This window comes from Belonocnema kinseyi, chromosome 4 (assembly GCF_010883055.1).
Source record: "Belonocnema kinseyi isolate 2016_QV_RU_SX_M_011 chromosome 4, B_treatae_v1, whole genome shotgun sequence".
Taxonomy (NCBI): domain Eukaryota; kingdom Metazoa; phylum Arthropoda; class Insecta; order Hymenoptera; family Cynipidae; genus Belonocnema; species Belonocnema kinseyi.
This window is the reverse complement of record NC_046660.1, coordinates 55,688,038-55,707,439: the sequence shown is the minus strand read 5'-3', so window position 1 is coordinate 55,707,439 and position 19,402 is coordinate 55,688,038.

Here is a 19,402-nt window from a genome sequence, read left to right as displayed (position 1 = left end):
AATAATATAATAAAAATAAATATAATAAATATAATAATAAAATAATTAATAATAATGCGATAGAAGAAATTATTTTATTATTTTTCTCACAGGAACAAATTACTTCCAAATTTCCAACCAAGTCCTACTGATCAGTCTCCGATTGTAAGTATAAACATATTCAAAATTTTTATTATATTTTTATTAATTCATCAAACGAAAGAGAATTGAATATTTTAAATTCAAAGTTCCAAATATTGAAATATCTCAATCCTTATTAAATTAAAAAAATGATGATTTGACGTAAAAATTGAAAGGACAAACTTTTCTTAAAATTAAAATTATTTCTTGAAAAAAAGATACTGCTCCATCTTTACTCTATTGGATAAATTAAAATTTTTTTAAACTTTTCTCACACAAAAAAATTAATACATCATCATTTTCGCCGTTCACGATGGAAACGAAGTGATTCAGACGAATCTTCCAAACAAATTAGTTGAATTCTGAAATAAATTGGAATAATTTTTAGCAAAATTGGAAATTCTCTTAAAAAGAAACTTCTTCTAAAACAAAGGATTGTTCAAAATTAGAAGTTAAATTTAAAAAGAAATTATTGACTTTTCTGTTGAAAAAACTTTTAGTGCACATTTTACGATATAAATATGAATTTTTAAACAAAAAATAAGTTTCTACGAAATAAATTTAATTTTCAATAAAAAAGTCAATTTTTTAAATAAAACGAAAGCTCTTTTAATAAAATTGTTAAATTATTTACCAAATAGTCGTATTTTTATCCAAAAAACGATTAAATTTCTCTTAAAACAGATGACTTTTTATTTTTTAAAAAATTCTCTAATAGTAGACTCTTCATCCAAAAAAGATTCAAGTTGAATTTTTAAAATCAAAATATTCATGTTTCTTCAACAAACACAGGTACATTTCTAATAAAAAACGACACATTTTTTTCAAGGTTAAATTTCATCCGGAAACGATTTCAGTTAGTTTTTCGACGTCAATATGAAAAATTTAAAGAAATATTAAATTTTCTACGAAATAGTTTGACAAGAGGTCAGTGTAATTCTTAAAGTAGATTTCAACGAGGAATTCAATGGTGACTTTTATTTTGACCTTGAAGTTGACCTTCATGGCTTTTTGAAGGTCAACTTTGTTTTTTTTAAACGCAAACACCCTTTCTTTACATCTGCAATCGATAAAACGGAAAATTCTACGTTTAGGTACGTACCTAAGTCATAAGTCAATTGTAACATTCACGGTCAGTTAGAGGTTATTTCAAATTAACAAAGTTGTCCAAGAGGTTAGTGCAATTCCTTTAGTAAATTTTAACGAGAAACTCATTGGTAGGCTCTGTATTGATCTTGGTGATGATCTTCAAGGTTTTTTCAAGGTTTTTTCCAAGCAGTTTACGTTTACGTTTAGCATTACCCAGGAACAACGACGTGGACGTAGTAAATTCTGTTTCCTTTGGGGTGCTTGATTAGCATGAATTTCACGTTGAAATTTACTTCAGGAATTGCACTGACCTCTTGGAAAACTTTGGTTACTTCGAATAACCTCTAACTGACCTCAAACTTTACAATTGACCTATAACTTGGGTAACCTGAACGTAGAATTTTCCGCTTTATCGATTGCAGATGTAAAAAAGGGGGTTTTCATTTTAAAAACAAAGTTGACCTTCAAAAAGCCATGAAGGTCAACGTCAAGATCAAAATGAAGGTCACCATTGAATTCCTCGTTGAAATTTACTTCAGGAAGTACCTTCACTTTTTTGAAAAATATTTTACCTGAGAAAATATCCATCGTCCCTCGACTTTTTAGACATCCGGTATAACCAAAGCCTTGCATTTTTATATAAGAAAGATGTAATTTTCGCTGAAGTAGGTTAATTTTAAAACAAAAAAAAGCTTTAAAAAAAATTGAATTTTTAACCGTACAGTTGCATTTTTTTAAAGTAAGATGACATTTCTTCCAAAACGTATGACTTGAAAAAACTAATAACCGTTAAAAAAATAGTTAAAAAAATAGTTAAATTTTCATCCAAAGCAGATACGAGATTGTTATATTCTAAGCAAAACTGTTGGTTTTTTGTCCAGGAAGGATAGAAATTTTACTAAAAAAAGTAAATTTTTTCATCAAAAAGATAAATTAAAAAAAAGATTACATTTTTCTCTAGAAAGATATAAAATCACTTTTTTTGAATCAGGACAAACTCCCCCCCCCCCCATTGATTTGCTACCTCATTTAAGTACCTGATTCAATTCTTTTCATGTTTGAAAATAAATTTTTTTAACCTTCAGTTAGAATATTTCATTTTTAGTTAAACATTTATTTTTTCCAGTCCAAAATTTAACTATTTGTTTCGAAACTAATTTTTTTAGTTTGGAATTTAAATCGTACTTTGGCGTTAAAAATAGTTTTCATCCAAAAAAAATTGCGCTTCATTTAACAGCAACAAAATATGAATTTTCAAAAATTACTTACATGAGTAACAATATCCCTTGATAATTATATCCCTTGAAATCCCTTGAATTGTTAGCTGAATTACAACAACAAAATTATAACTTTTTTTTATTTCAATTCATTTACAACTGAAATGTAAAGGGGGGCTTTACCCTAAAAATAGTGTTTTTAAGCCACCCTAGATTACATACTTAAAAAAGGAAAATAATTGTTTTTGTTAGTTTCTCTTAATGGACAGTTGAGATTGCATCTTATCATTCCAAAAAAAGTTGCTGAATATCATTCATAGCATTTCGAACATTATTTTTGGTGTATCACGCTTGGCCAGTTTTTAAAATTTTATAATTATTCCATCGGAAATTATGTAATGAATTTCCAAGAAATTTATTTTAAAAATTCCCTGAATTTTCCTTGACTAATTTTTAATTTTTCTTGATCATTAATATTCAAATAGCAGCATTGTAATTTTCTAATAGTTTTAACATATAATCTTTTGTAGAGAGAATAAAACAGTATTTCAGATAAAAAGTTAAAATTTTGAAATTGATTAATTTATTTTTAAATTTCTGCTATGAGAAATGGGTTGCTAACAAAGTATTTGAATTTGGAGCAAAAGAATAAAATTTCTAACATTATCGTTAAATTTTCAAAATGAGAAAATAACCTTTCAGCGAAATAGTGTCATAGATTATATTTCAGTCAAGAAATATGAAATCTATAAAAGAAAATATTAAGTTAAAGACGAATTTTCACCAACAAAAATTAAATTTTCAAACAAAAAATACGCCTTTTCAAACGAAAGTTAATGATACACGAAACTGATGCATTTTTACTCAACAAAAAAATAAATTTTATGCCAAGGTCATTCTTTTATTACCAAAAGAGGAAAATTTTCAACGAAAAAGAAAAATCTAAAAAAATTGAAAAGTTTCAATTTCAGTAAAAAAATTAAATTTAAACAAAAAGGAAAGCTTTTCTACTAAACAGTTAAAGTTTTTAACATAATAGTTAAACTTTTAACCAAATAGATAAATTTTGAATTAAAAATATAAATCTGGAAAAAGTATTTTTTAACAAAGTTATTGAACGAAATCTTTCAAACAAAACTTTTTGTTTCTACGAAAACAGACGATTTTTTAAATTAAAAATATAAATTTGAAAAAAACTTGAATTTCTGGTTGAAAAAGATTTTATTTAACTTTTCACGATCAACATATGAATTTTTTAACTAGAAATAAGTTTCTGAGACAAAATTTGAAATTTTAATAAAAATAAAAAAATAACCAAAAAGGATCATTTTATTAATATCTTTGAATTCAGAACAAATGACATTTTATTTTAAAAAATTTAATTGTTTAATTTCAATCCAAAAAAGATTCAAACGGTCTTTTTGAATCAAAAGATTAATTTCTTTTAACAAAAACAGATAAATTTTTAATAATAAACGACACATTTCTTTAAACTTGAACTTTTATCCAAACAAGATTTAACGGTTATATAAAAAATAGTTTATATTCAAACGAAATATAGCATTTTTATCAAAGATAGATGAAATTTCTCACAAGGCAGATGAGTTTTCAATTGAGAAAGAAAGCGAGTGGTAAAAAAAATAATTAAATTGTAATACAGAGAAGATTTTAGTTCTCTTTTGAACTTGAAAATATTAAATTCAAACTAACATTGCATTTTCTGGCAAGTCATTAAATTTTCAACAAAACAGCAGAATTCGTAACCAGAAAGCATGACTTTTTAACCAAATGAATTTCTGCTAAGAAATATGATTTAAAAAAAAAACTCTTAAAAAAAATAGTTACATTTTTATCCATAGAAGATGCTACTTGATTTTGCAATACCAAAATAAGAAATCTGAAAAATAAGTTAATATTATGCTAAAAAGTCGAATTTTTAAGCAAAATGTATGACTTTTTAAGGAGATTGTTAAATTCGAGACTAACAGTTTCATTTTTTTATCCTAGAAAAATAAAAACTCTAATAAAATAGGTAAATTTTCAAATCAAGAAGACAAATCTTGAAATAAAGAGTTTAAGTTTCATCCACAAAGATTTCAATTTATTTATCAAAACAAAAATTCGAATTTTAAACCAAAAGTGAATTTTCTACGATAGTTGAATTGCCAATAAAATAGTTTAATTTAATCTGAGAAAGGTGCAATATTTCTACTCTAATAAAATTAATTTTTAAATTGAATAGACAAATTTTCAGACCAAATAGTTTCCAGACGATAAATATTTAACTTGATTTAACAACAATAAAATATAAATAAAAAAAATGGTTAGTGTTCTACGAAAAAAGTTTAATTTTCAACCCAAAAAACGAGGAATTTTTAATAAAAAAGTTAAATGAGCAATCAAAGAGGATATATTTTTAAGAAAGTTTTTAAATTTTCAACTAAATAATACAATTTATAACTAAACATATAATCGTAAGCAGATTTTTTTTTAACTGCAAAAATTACGTACATGAGTAACAAAATATTTTGACCCCCCCCCCCCTTTAGCTGTTTACTGAATTACAAAAAAAATTAATAATATGATTTTTTATTGCATTAATTTATGATTCAAAAGCAGGATTATTCGTGATTACTGAATTTACAATCTTAGTATTTCATTCTACATTTTTCCAAGATTTAGCCAAATTCATCTGATATGACACCAAAACAGTTTTGTTTAAATAAAGTATGGTCAAATAAATTTCGTACGTAAATAAGTCGAAGTTTTCCCGTATGAAGCAATGACTTGTAAACAAAAATGTTTTTGCAGGTGGTGCACTTTATATAGAAGATTCGGAATGTTTAAACTAAAATGATGAAACTTAAAAAATGAATAAATTTCTGAACCAGGAAGATTGATTTTGTAAAAATGAAATAGTTTAATTTTCGGTCAAGGACATGAATTAAAAAAATATGAATTTTGAAGCGATTTTGTTTTAACTTTCAACTAAGTAGTCGAGTTTACAAATATTTGAAAGATGAATTTCTAACCAAAAATGAAATAAGGCAATTTTCTAGTAAAAATTTTTATTTTTAACAAACAAGGCAACTAATTTTGAGCAAACATGTTTTATTTTTAACTAACAGATGAAAAAAAATTAGGTTATATGAGATCAAAACAGTTTTTCGTCAAGAAAGTATGGCAAAATAGAATAGGTGGATAAACAAGTCTAATTTATTCAGTATCAAGAAATAACTTGTAAATGCGGAATAATTGTATAATGTATAAACTTCTTAAGCCGGAAGTTTAATTTTATAAAGCTCAGTGTCCACTGAGAAAAAGATCAATTTTAACCATTAGTTAAATTTTCAACCAAAAATATATATTTTCTAGAAAAAAGAAACATTTTCTATCGAAAAATACAATTTTTGAACGAAACACATTTTTTTCACAAAATTGGTCGAAGTAGTTGCATTTTCATTGTAAAATTGCAAATTTTGAAATAAGTATATTAATTTTTTGAGCAAAGAGACGAATCTGAGAAAAAGCGCATTAATTTTGAGCTAGAGAAGATTTATTTTTAATTGAAAATATTAATTTTTCGCTAAAATCGAAATTCAACCGAATGGATGATTTTCTAATCCAGAAAATTAATTTTCGAAAACAGCAATTAACTTTTTAATTACCTAACTTTTAATCCTAAAGTTGAATTTTTTGGTTTAAAATATTATATTTTCACCAAGTAGTTTAATTTTTAACCGAATAGAGAATTTTTTTAAAAAGAAAATTATTATTCTATCAAAAGACGGGAATTTCCAGCAAAATAAGTTAATTAAAAAGGATTTCACTTTTAAAGCTGAAGGAAAAACTACTTACCAAAAAGTTTAATTATCAACAAAAAAAATTTTGTTTTTCCTCAAAAAAGTTAATTTTCTACAAAAATTGAAATTTTCAATTAGATATTTAAAGGGATTAGAAAAAGGTTTCTTATCAACTAAATGGTTTTATTTTTTGCCAAGTTTTCAAATATTCAATTAAAGCAACCTAGGAAACAGTTGTATTTTAATGAAGAAGTATGATTTTTCAACCAAGAACATTAATTTATGACCAAAAAAGACAAATTTCTAACAAAATTTAACAAATTTTAAACAATTAGCTGGATTTTTTAACCCAAAAGATAAATTTTTAGTTTAATGGCTGAATTAAAAAAAAAATGATAAAATTTTCAACCAAATACAACGAAGCTCTACTATAGCGCCGATTTTGTGCCTAGCACTAAGTGGGAACTAACTCATTATAGCCCGCTTCGCTTTTTTATTGTGGCAACCGTATACTCCGCGCACCCCGCGCAGCTCCTGTTACACCAACCTGCGGCGCGGCGTCAATTCTCGGGAGGGCTATAGAAGTGTGGGCTATAGAATGCAGGGCTCTAGAAGGGGGGCTATAGAAGGGAGGGCTATAGAAGTGAGGGCTATTGAAGAGATTCACTATTCTAGAATCTTCAAACAAACGGAATGAATTCCACACTAAAAATATAAAAGTCGACTTTTCAACTAAAAGTAGTCATTTTTTCTTGTTGGCTTCTGCTAAATTAGTTGACATTCGAGAAAAAAAAGAAGCAATCATTTCTCTAATGTGTTGATATTTTTTGTAGAAGACATGCCAAACTGAAAATCTGATATAAATTTTTCGTTTTTCCAGACAAAAATAATAAAATGTGTTAGAACAAAGTTTCAAAAATATCACTTACTCGCTCCTAGAATAAGATTCAGAAGAATAGTCGCTGCCAAAAGTCGCTCAGTCATTTTCAAATTCATCATATTTGAAAATAGCAAGCTGAAAACAATATTACAACTTGTTAAAAAATTTTAATTCAAACATTTACTTCTTGTTTGATTCGCTTAAAGATCCAGTCATATTGTGAATAAATTATTGAATCCACGATTTGGATGCTATATATAGGCCGAGATTCATATCTCTCTTATCTTGTTTTTCAAAGTTTCCGACGCACATGATTGTGTTGTGAAATTATTTTTGTGCTCGTTTTTATAATTCGGCGCATTCAAAATTCAGGGCCAACATTAGTGAAACATACTGGATTTTTGACATTGTGTTTGTGTGGAAAGGAGGGGGGCGTACCGCGCCAGTCAACAAACCGGAAAAAAACAAATTTTAATAAACAAAGGAATTTAAAAAAATCTGGGTTATGTACATACAGTTTAGGATTATGTAAACATATTTTTCCACAAGCGAACCTGTAAGGTTGATAGTTTAAATAGTTTTAAAATTAATACAAAAAATGAATAATTATTAAAATGTATACCATATTAATTTAACAAGTCTCCTTTTGATAATTTTATTTTACTGAATGCAGTTACCTGAAAGAAAAAATACGAAAATAAGATGATAGTAGTAAGATATAGTATATTATTTTAGAAGTATGGTTAGGCACGTCTTTTCACAGAGCTCCACGTTAAAAGATGCGTGTAACACTGCGAGTGATGTACGATATTTGATTAGACATTAACTCTTTATGAGATTGCAGGGCAGTCTGAAAAATGAGTATTGTGGCACCTTGTCAAAATCAAGTGAAAACGTCCTCTGAAGTTTATATAAATATTTTTTGATAATGACTGTCATAAGACTGACTGATGCAGCAGCAGTGATGTAGTCTTGAAAGGGAAAGGAACCTGGTTGCGTTTTCCATTAACTACGTTACGATTTTTGGAAAGAGGGTTGGTTTGAAATTCATCTCCTTTGCATAGGAATTCTGTTTATAGCGGAAAATTCAAGTATTCTGTTTTAAAATGTAACTATATTGTAAGAAAGTCATATTTTGTAGAAAAAAATCCAAACTAGTTTGTTTAAATTTTGTTGTTGTTTATAGGTTCATCTCTTTAGTTGAAAATGCAATTATTTTGACGAAAAATCGTTTCAAGTATAATTGAAAGTAAATTTTTTAAAATAAAATTTAAACTTTTTCCTTCGTAGAAATTCAATATTCTTAGTCAAAAATGTATCCACTATTAAGTTTGAATTTGAACTACATTAAAATTTTTGTTTTTGTTTTTAAGGAATCATAATAATATTTAAAATTTCAACTACTTGCTTACAGATAAACTTTTATATTAAAAATTCTACTGTTTTGTAAAAAATTGATATCTGTGGCTTGGAAATGGAATAATTTGGTAGTGAATAGAACTATTTGGTTACATATTAAACTGTTTGGTAAAAAAATTATATTTTTTATTTGAAACATAAGCTTGTTTGTGCATGATTCGTCTTTTTTTTGGCTAAAAAGTAACTTTATTAAAAAATTGCACTTTTTTTTTAAATCTAATTTTTGGCTTGCAAATCTTACTATTTGTTTAAATCTTAAACTATTTTTTAAAAATGGCCTCATTCACTTAAAAGTTCGTCTTTTTGGTTTATAATGCAACTTTCTTGTTCAAAACTATTTTTTTTAGTCTGTCTTCTAACATTAAAAATTCATCACATTAGATAGAAAATCTTTTTGATTAAAAATTCAACTATTTTATTGAAAATGCAATAAATTCGATGAGGGGGGACGGTAAAAAAGCTCTAAATTGGTAACATACTTTACGGATGCTTTTCTTTGTTAAAAATTCGACTATTGATAAGAAATCTAACTTATTGTTTGAAATTTTTATTTTGGTGTTGGAAAGTGAGCTGAAATATTCTTTATATGATAATTAACTGTTTTTTTTTAGTTTTTCTTTATTTGATCTCTGTTATAAAAAAAACTTGTCTTTTTTGGTAAAAAAGCAACTGTTTGGTTAAAAATTTAATGATGTTGTTGAAAAATCATACTTTCTGGTGGAAGATGTTTCTGATTTGTTGCAAATTGAAATATTTTGAAAAAAACACACTTTTTGTTTAAATTTATTTTTTTTTTCTTAAAAAGAGAAATCAACTCTTTTCAGCACTAAAATTCAACTTTTTTTGTAAATTAAAAAATCATCTGTTTTAAGAAAAATTTAATCTTTCTTGGATGGAAACACAACTGTTTGGTTGGAGATGAAAATATTTTATTAAATTTTCTAACTTTTTTGAAAAATTCTACTGTTTTTTTGAAAATGTAACTATATTTTTGGATAAAAGTTAAACTTTTTTTGAAAAAATGGTCTTTTTTAAATTCCGTTGTTTTAGTAATAGTGTAACATTTTCGGATAAGAATGCAAGTAATTGTTAGAAAATTAAACTGCTTTGTTAAAAATTAATCTTTTTTGGTAAAAGAAATGTGTCGTTTTTTATTGAAAATTACATTTTTTTGTATGATCTTACTCCTCATTTAACTTATTTTGATTGCGAGAAATCCGTGGAATTTTTTGAAACAGAAAATTGAACTATTCTTTAAAAAATTTATCTTTTTGCTTATAAAACGCATCTTTTTCAGTCGAATTTTTTTTCTGAAAATTTAAGTTTTTAGTTAAGAAAAATTCTTCTTTGGTTCATTATTCAACTTTTTTCGTTTAAAGATTTGAAAGAATCACTTTGTTAAAATATCATTTTATCACTGTTAAAGATTTATATTTTTATTTTAAAATTTATTTCGAAGGTTCAAAGTTTAAAAATGCTGTTCAAAATTAATGTTTTCAATAAAAACATAACTACTTGGGTAAAATTTAAACTGCATTGTTAACAATTTATTTAAAAAATTTTTAAACTCTTTTTTGAAAATTTAACTAGTTAATAGAAAAGCCTTTTCTTAGTTGAAAATTTATTTTTCAACTTTTTGGTTAAAAAAATTCAATTTTTGTAGAGACAATTCATTTCTTGGCTCAAAGATTCAACAGTTGAGATAAAATTTTATTTTCTTCTTGAGTGAAAAACCTTTATTGATTAAAAAATTTTCTTTTTCTTTTAAATTTATTTTTTTATTGAAGTTTAAACTATGCCACTTTTTTGTCGGGACTTTATCTTTTTACATTGAAAATTTAACTATTATGTTACAAGTTTAATTATTTTTTTCATAATTTTAGTTTTTTAAAGCCATCTTTTATAGTAAACAATTCTTTAAAATAAATGAATGAATGTAAAACTAAAAATTATGTACAGTAAGTGGGGTGGGGTAGAAATATTTTTTTGCGGCTTCATACAGGCAGGGGGAGGGCTTTGAAGTGTGCACATAATCTATTACGTAATATAAGAAATGGGTTAAAAAATAATGCGTTTGTTTAAACTCTTTTGTTGAAAAAATGCATTTTTTAAATAATTTTTGTTTAAGCTTGATCTTTGGTAAAAAATGCGACGCTTTTTTGTAAATTTCGTCGTATTTTTTTCTTGAGAATTAATTTTTTAAATTGGGACTCTGACGATTCTATCTTTGGTTAAATATTGTTATTACTTATTAAGAATTGATCTTTTCTATTTTAAAATTAATTAATTTGGTTAAAAATTCGTCTTTTTGATTAAACAATTCCTCTACTTTGTTAAAAATTCATAATTTTTGCATTAAAAGTACGACTGTTCGGGTGTACATAATTGCTCTGATAGATATGCTGTTAGGGATAATATTTATTTGTTTAAACCATTACTGTTTTAAAAATTAATTGGTTCCCAGATCACTTAATTTGATATTTGGACAAAACGTGAAAAATCTCTCTATTCAAAGAGAAAATTGCTCAAAATACTAAATTGTTGAAGCGATTTATTTTTGCACCTAGATATCAGCATAAAGCAGTATTTTATGAATAAAAATCGATTTTAAATTTTTAAAAAAGCAAAAAATTCATAATTAGGGTAAAAAACTAGCAAAATAAGTAAAATGTTATTCGTATTCCATGGCTGTATGTGATTTTTCTTTAACAAGAAGAAAATTTATTCACTTTTTTTGTGGATTTAAAAAAATTTTCAGGCGATATAAATGAAAATTCAAGAAAAAATTGGGTCACGTTAATTTTTAACCAAGAAGATAAATTTTCTACAAAAAAAAAATACAAATTTTCATAAAAATACAGCAATCTTTTACTGAAAAAGATTCGTTTTCAACAAGAACTGAAACTTTATGTTGAGATTCAAAAAATTTTATTTGTTACTGGAACAAAGTTATCTTTAACATAATAGTTACATTTGAAAACAAAGCAATGTCCTTGTATCCAAATAGTTACACTTTGAAATAAGAAATATAACTTTTTAAGCAAAAACGGAATAGGCAAATTTGCAACTAAAAGTTTTTTCTAACAAAAAAAATCATTTAACAAAATAGTTCAAGTTTTAGCAAAAAGATGAATTAACACCTATAATGATTAATCCTTACTTTTATAACTGAAGTTTTAAACGAAACAGTTGAATAGTTGAGTTTGAACATAAATTTTTAACAAAAAAATGAATTTTTGACATTCAAGTTGAAATTTCATAAAAATAGTTTAATTTCTAAACAAATTGGTGAATTTTGAAACAAGGAGTTTAATTTTTAAACAGAAGTGGAATGGTTACATTGTTAGTTGAAAAAAGTAATTCTCAGACCAAAAATTACTGTTTACACATTATATACGTGTTTAGCCAAAGCGATATAGTCTCACCTAAAGTTTTAATTAAAAAAATATATATCAAACACATGAGTTTAAAAAAAGATAACTCCTCAATGCGGAAGTATAATTTTATGAAAATAAAATGGCTACTTTGTTAAACAAGAAGGTGAATCTTAAAAAGTTTAGCTTTTCAGCAAACTAGTTAAATTTTCAAACCAGTAGTTTAATTTTCAACTAGAAAATATAATTTTCCAACAAAAAAGTCAGTTTTTTTCATAAATCAAATTTTTATAAGAGTTAATTAAATTTTAACAAAAAAGTTAATTTTCAACTAATTCGGTTAACTTTAAAAAAATGGTTCAATTCGCAACTGAACCGGATTGATTTACACCAAAGCTGTTAAATTTTTAATCAATAAGTATGAATTTCCGACCAAAAAGTTTATTTATTTAATAATTATTCATTATTGATTATTTAATAATTGTATATATACAAAGAATAAGATTGAAAAAAATAGATATAAGCCGAAAGATTGTATGGAATGGGATTCATGTAAACCCTTAGGGGACACATTATGAATAATAAAAAAAAATTGAATCACAAACAAAGGTAAAAATGAATTCTTAACCAAATAGTTATATTTTAAACGAATGCAATTAATTTTTGAATTCAATGATGAATCTGATAGTGAATCTTGAATCCTAATTTTTTAAAGGAATTCTTAATTATCTAAAATTAGAACAGTTATATAATTTTCAACCAAAGATTTGAATCTTAAAAAGAATGAATTTTGAACAAACTGAATTGATGAATTTCAGTCAATTCAATCTAGAATAATTTAAAACTAAGATATAGAATTTTTAATCAAAAAATTTAGCGTTTCGACCACAAAGATGAATTTCCGTAACAATAGATTAATTTTTACAAAAAGGTCAATTTCCAACTTAATAGTTTACTTTATTATGAAATTGTTTAATACTTAATCATACAAGGTTAATTCAAACCAAAACATTTAGATTTTTTCACCAAAATCGAACGTTCAATAAAATATATGGATTATCAATGATAACACTTTAATTTTAAATTAAAAATATCAATTTACAACTAGAAATAGGAAAGGCGTATTGCTCATTAACAAAAATTAATTTTCAACTAAAAATAAACTCATTTTCAAAAGATTTACATTTTTAACCATAATAATGAATCTTGAAAAAAAATTAATTTCAAACATAAGCATTCAACACAACAGTTAATTTCTTAACACAGACGATTAATTTTCTACAAATGTAATCTAGTTAATTTTTTAATCAATGTGCGGAATTTCTAATAATTAAACGACTTTTCAAAAATAACTATTTTTTCAACAAAAAAGAATATTTTTAAACACATACTTGATTTTTTGAACAAACGAGATGCATTCCGGATTAATAATACACACCCTCCCACTCTGGTATCCAACACTGTCTTTAACTCGGTCCCCTTCCCCTGCAATTTTTAACGTAGGATATCTAAATTATTACTTTTATTTCCAGATAGGTTATAAAAATTTAACGTTTCTTTATTATTCAACAAAATGAAATCATTTCTCTAATGACAATTTTTACGTTTCTTCCGAAAGACGTTATGAAGTTATCAGACTTAATTGCTTAATCAGTTCATTGTTATTGATAATAATACAAAATTTTAAGAATGCTTAAAAGTTATCGTTCGAACATTGGTAGAAAGTTATTTATTTCTGATATCTTATGTTTTTCTCTGACCTTTTAGTTATGAAAAAATAATAAGAACCTTAACAAGAATCCTTTGTTTATAAAAAAATAATTTAAAAAAAAATCTATCTTTCATAAAGAGATAAGGTCAAACGAGAGAATGATTATGATTAGGTAGAATAACTTGGAATTACAAGTTACAAGTTATTACAAGGAATTACAAGTTAAATTAAAATAATGAGAATAAAATAATTGTGCATACAACCAAAGAATTTATTTTATTAAACACATTTAAATTTAGAAAGAAAACCGTGCAACTTTTTTTTTGGTGGGCCTGTGTGACTAGAAATTCCCTAGGCTTTTCTTTACATTTTGCATCTGAAGATAAAATGGACCATGCTTAACAAATTTGGGGTTAAAATTTAGATTAGGCACGCAAATCTGCACAGGGTATGGCATTTTTCCCCGGTACAAATCTATATGAGATGAGAAAGACCTTTCATTTCCATAGAATTACCCAAGCTAGGGAAAACAGAAGGCACACTAGAGAATTTCTGTGTACAACTTAAGTCTCTATAAGTTGCGATACTTAAGAATATAACATCTATGTGTCTATTTCCGCCTATACAAATATTATCAAAATAACGTCAAAAATATACCCAGGTTTTTGCCTATTTTCTGCATTAAGGGGAAAACTAAAACGGGTACGAGAAATTCTGAAGCTAAATTTGGATTCAGCGGCTCAAAATCCATAAGGTTAGCCTAGTCACTTATTTCTTGCTGGCAAATTTTCTTATGGCTGTGTGAACAGAAAAACCCTAGGCTTTTCCCTACTTTTTGCATCTTGGAAGAAAATGGTAAAAGCTTGAAGAATGTAGTGCTCTAATTTAAATTAAGAGCGCAAAACTGTAGAGGAAATAGCATTTTTTTTATTTTTTTCTTCATAAGTCAGTATAACATTCGCGAGACCTTCAATTTCCCCAGATTTATCCTAGCTAGTGGAAACGTTAAGCACACTTGGGAATTTTTGTGGATGAATTTAGTACTCAGGAGTCCCAACACATAAGAATGTGACACCAGTACGTTTAATCTTCCGTATATTGGTATTATCAAAATAATATCCAGAATATCTTTAGGTTTCCCCTTATTTTCTGCATCTAGGGGAAAACAGAGACGTGTAGGAGAAACTCTGAGGCCAGATTTGGATGAAGTAGCTCAAAATCCATTTGAGTAACCTAGTTACTTCACTCGTGCTGACAAATATTTTGTATTGCCTGTGTGACTAGAAAATCTGGAGGCTTTTCCCAACTTTTTGCATCTAGTGGAATACTATGACGTATAGGACAAATTCTGAGGCCATATTCGGATTCAAGGGCCTTAACTCATTTATCCTTTGTGGATAAGCTAACAAAAAGCTTCTGGTCAAAGAGATTGCGAGTGGGCTTTTTGTTCCTCAGAATGCTCAGGGTCCGTCTACTCGCGATGTCAGTTAGGATTCGCACTGCTTTTTAGATCATTCCGCCGATTACCAATTTATTATCGCGGCAACCTTCGAAGCAGCAGCCTTAACGGAGAGATTAAGGGGCTCCAATTCTGTTAGTGCTTACAATGCTATCACTAGTTTTGACTGTGAAGCATTAGTGACGCCTTTTCAAATCAGTTCCCTAATTTTTTTCAGTCGAGACTTTACAGCGGACAATTCGACCCTGCACCACTGGACGCTCTGTAGATCCAAAAAAGTGTCTATAGCCTTACGTCTTAGTTTTTACCTCTGGTGATCCTACAGAGCCATGAAGGTTTAACTAAATTTTTTCATTCGCTTCCCAGCTGCTCGTTCAATAACAGCTTCTTTTATCTAGGATGACTCCTTGCTATCTGGTTCGTTCTTAAATTTCCATTTATTGTCCTCGCCACTTCGTTGTACTCGTGGTTTCCCACTTATACTGTCTGGTGACTAGTATCACATCCGTATTACTTGAATTGACTGCAAGTCCTGTCTCTTTGCACCAAGAATTTACTATCCTCAGTGCTTGCTAAATTACTCCGAAGAGCGCATCCACATAACGTATTATCACCCTTAATCGTTGTTAGGTTCCTGTTCGCCAACATGTGGCAGATCCATTCCATGACTGCAATAGGCACACCATGTGTAATCATGGCCGCCCTTATCATCTCTCTAGAGGTTATGTTGAAGGCTCCTCCGATACCGATAAAGGTTTAAATCGCGAGGGCCTTCTACTTCAATTGTCATTTGACTATATTTCCTACTCCGCGTAGGACCATTTCTTTCAAGTGAATAGCCCTATAATCATGTTGCTTCATGTAAATCCTTAGGTGAAGTATAATCGATCCTGCTTGCTTTCGAAATAAAGACTACTCTCGTACCTCTCCATCTCGTCGGAAAATGTCCCAGTGTCAGACTAGTCCTCGTAATTCTTACCAGTGTCTCTATGGTTATCTCTCTAGCCTTCTGTAAAAAGACTGGATATATGTCATCAGAACCAAGAGACTTGTTAGGACAGAAAGTCTTTAGGGAACACCTGAGCCTGAAAGAGGTAACAATTATGTTGGCTAGGTACCGTTTCAGTGATACTATTAGTTGCGCTACAGGCGGCTGTGATTGCCTCAGAAGCGTCTTCCCCTTTTCTTCAGACCTTATGAATACCAGAAAATGTGTGTTAATTAGGTGACCTTAGGCATCCTAGTTGGATAATACGTATCTTTTCTCGGGCACTTTAAGAGTGTCGCGAACAACATCCGGTGTTGCAAGGAGCAGCTTGACCAGTCTAGCCGTTCGACAGTATTGGTATGTCTAAGCCTCTCTCTGGGTTCCCTGCGAAGCTCCTGAAGTTTTCTGCTCTACTAATGTAGCTCTCAGCCTTTTAGACTTTTGCAGATCGGAAATTACTCTGATAAGTAGATTTAAAAGTCTGTCTGAAAATCTTGGCTGCCATCTCAAGGATTTTGACGTGTCTAATTGAACTGGGAACCTCCGAAATTTCATTGAAATTTTATTAAAATATCGAATTTTGTTTCATTTAAAACGATCTTGTTTAAAAATGACTCTGAAAAAGAATTTAATTTTCAACGGAAAATAGTTCAAAGACTTCCTAGATACAAAATTAAGAAAAGCCTTCGCAGTGTTAGCACTTTTGGTCTAAAGTCATTTCAGATAATCCGTGAATTGTATGTAATTTATTATACTTACGCCAACAACATGTACTTGAGTGATTCCTAAAAAAATGCGCTTACTGAGTACTATTGTCTGCTTGCTGAGGTGCCAGATAAGTTATACATGGCTTTTGAAAAATAATCGTTGGATCCCCTAGAAGGTCAACAATATTCAGATGCTAATCTACACGAACAAGACAATCCTCCAAGATCTCTTATCGTTCGTTGCAATGGTTTTACTGTACGTAAGTGCGATTTTTGAAGAGCTTTCAATTTGCCTGAAGCACCTAGTTTTGGTCCACCTTTTTCGATAATAAATATTTTAAAAGAATTATTCTGACCAGATTTTCGGCTTTGAATAATATTCGAATTGGGTGTAAAGGTCCAGAGGTCTGTGGATTTTTACCATTTCTATAGAATTTAGTGCAGCGGTAGGTGTGGTCATGATAAATATTTTGGAGATAGTTATTTGTGAGGAGGTTGTAGCTTCAGGAAAACCAAACTATATTTAATTTTTCTTACGCTCCCTTTTGCCTGAGGTCTGAAGAATACAGTGCAAGTTGGCTTCATTGTCGATAGTCCTGTTTTCGAGTTCCTTGATGTTGACTTCCTTCGTCAAAAGAAACGCCAACTTAAGACCAAAGTATGGGAAAATATAGACTTGTCATTAGAAGTGTTGAATCTATCTTTTCTTGTCACCAGGTGCTCATAAGCTTGAGCTACCTTTGAATTTTAGCATCAGGACTAAGGAATTACTTTTTATCCATTTCCCAATCATTATTGGGATCAAAATTGAGAGCACTGATTTCCGAAAGAGAAATTTTAACCTTCAAGTGCTGAAACGGGTCCTAAGTAACCGGGCGTTTTTTCAGGAAAGTATTCTTTTCGAAAATTTTGATATTTTTATTATGAAATATTTGTTACACGCAATTCATATTTATTGTTATTTTTACAAAATTAATTTTTGCGAAACTCTGGGCTAAAATTTGCAAAAAAAGTGTGACGAGGTGTTTATCACCTGTCACTAAAACTTACCCTTACCGGCACCGAAGTAGTTACACAACAAATTATCCGAGTTCCTTCTTTTATTTCATTTATAAGTAGCTTTTCTTCGAAGTTTGACCATGGTAAAAGAAAACTGCAGAAAACCATTCCCGAGCGCAACCATTTACCGACAATTAATTGAAGTGTAGATCAGTTAAGTGATCATACGCTCACTGTACTTCACGATTGTTTAGCTCTTGTAGAGGTCTAACATTTGACAGGTCTCCCTCTGTCAACTTTATTTTCCTAAATTTATTTGGCAGAAAGAAATACAAATACAAAGTAATAAATAGCAGTATAATACATTAAAAGTAATGTTTGAAACTTGTTTATACGGAGCTATAAGTGAGAAGAGGATTGTAGAGTGACGAGTGATGTACGATATTTTATTCTTAATCAACCTTTTATGAGACTTCAGAGCGGTATAATTCAACTTTTTGTTTAGGGATACTGGAATTTAATTGAAAATTGATCTTTTTGGTATTAAACTAATCTTATCCAGTAAAAATTCATCTTTTTTCGTTCATAATTTGAGTTTTTGTTTCCCCATTCTTAAATTTTGATACAAATTCCTCTTTTTCAATCTTAAATTGAACTTTTTATTTGTAAATTCAACGAACTAGGTCCGAATCTTTTGCGTTTTCCTGATGGTAATTAATTCGACTGATTTTTCTGATTTTTTTTTGAATTCGTCTCAATTGTCTGAACACTTTTTAATTCTCAGAACCTTTTTTAATTCTCTGCATTATTTTGAATTTTTTCAAATTCTCTCAAAATCTATTCATTCTTTTGCACTTTTAGAAATCTTCTGAATTCTCTCAATTATTCTTTATCCTCTAAATTCTTCATAAATCTCTAAATGAATTTTTACGATATCACTGCATTTTTTTATATTTTTTTCAATTACCTTAAAATCACTTTAATGAATGCTGCATTATTATAAATGTCTTAAGATATTTTAAACTCTGTAGTATTTAAACGAATTCTACAGAAATTTTGAATGTCCTGAAATATTTTAAATGACTTGAATTCTTTTGTAGTTGTAATTTTGTAATTTGAAGTTTTTAGAATTTCTTTAGGTCTTTTGTATTCTCTGAACTATGCTGAATTATTCTGTATTATCTAGGAACTGTCAAATTCTTTGAAATATTTTGTTCTCTATGAATTATTTTGTATTCTCTTTTTTCATTTATTTAAATTCTTCTGAATTCAGTAAACTCTTTTAAACTCTCTGAATTGGTTTGCATTCCGTGAATTATTCTGAACACTCTAAATTCTTCCGAATTCCTTAAATACTCATAAATTACCTGACATTATCTGAATTCTCTGATTTCTCTTAAATCCCTGAATTCTTTTGAATTGTTTTTTCTTAATTTTTTAAAAATATCTGCAATATTTTTAATTATTTGAAATCGTGGTCCTTTATTCCTTTTTGATTATCTAAATTCTTTTAAATTCTGTGAATTGATAACGCGGGAATACAAATAATTCAGAACAGTTTAATGGGTTGAGAAAGTTCAAAAGCATTTAAGATAATTCAGAAGAATTTATAGGGTGCAAAATAATTCACGTACTT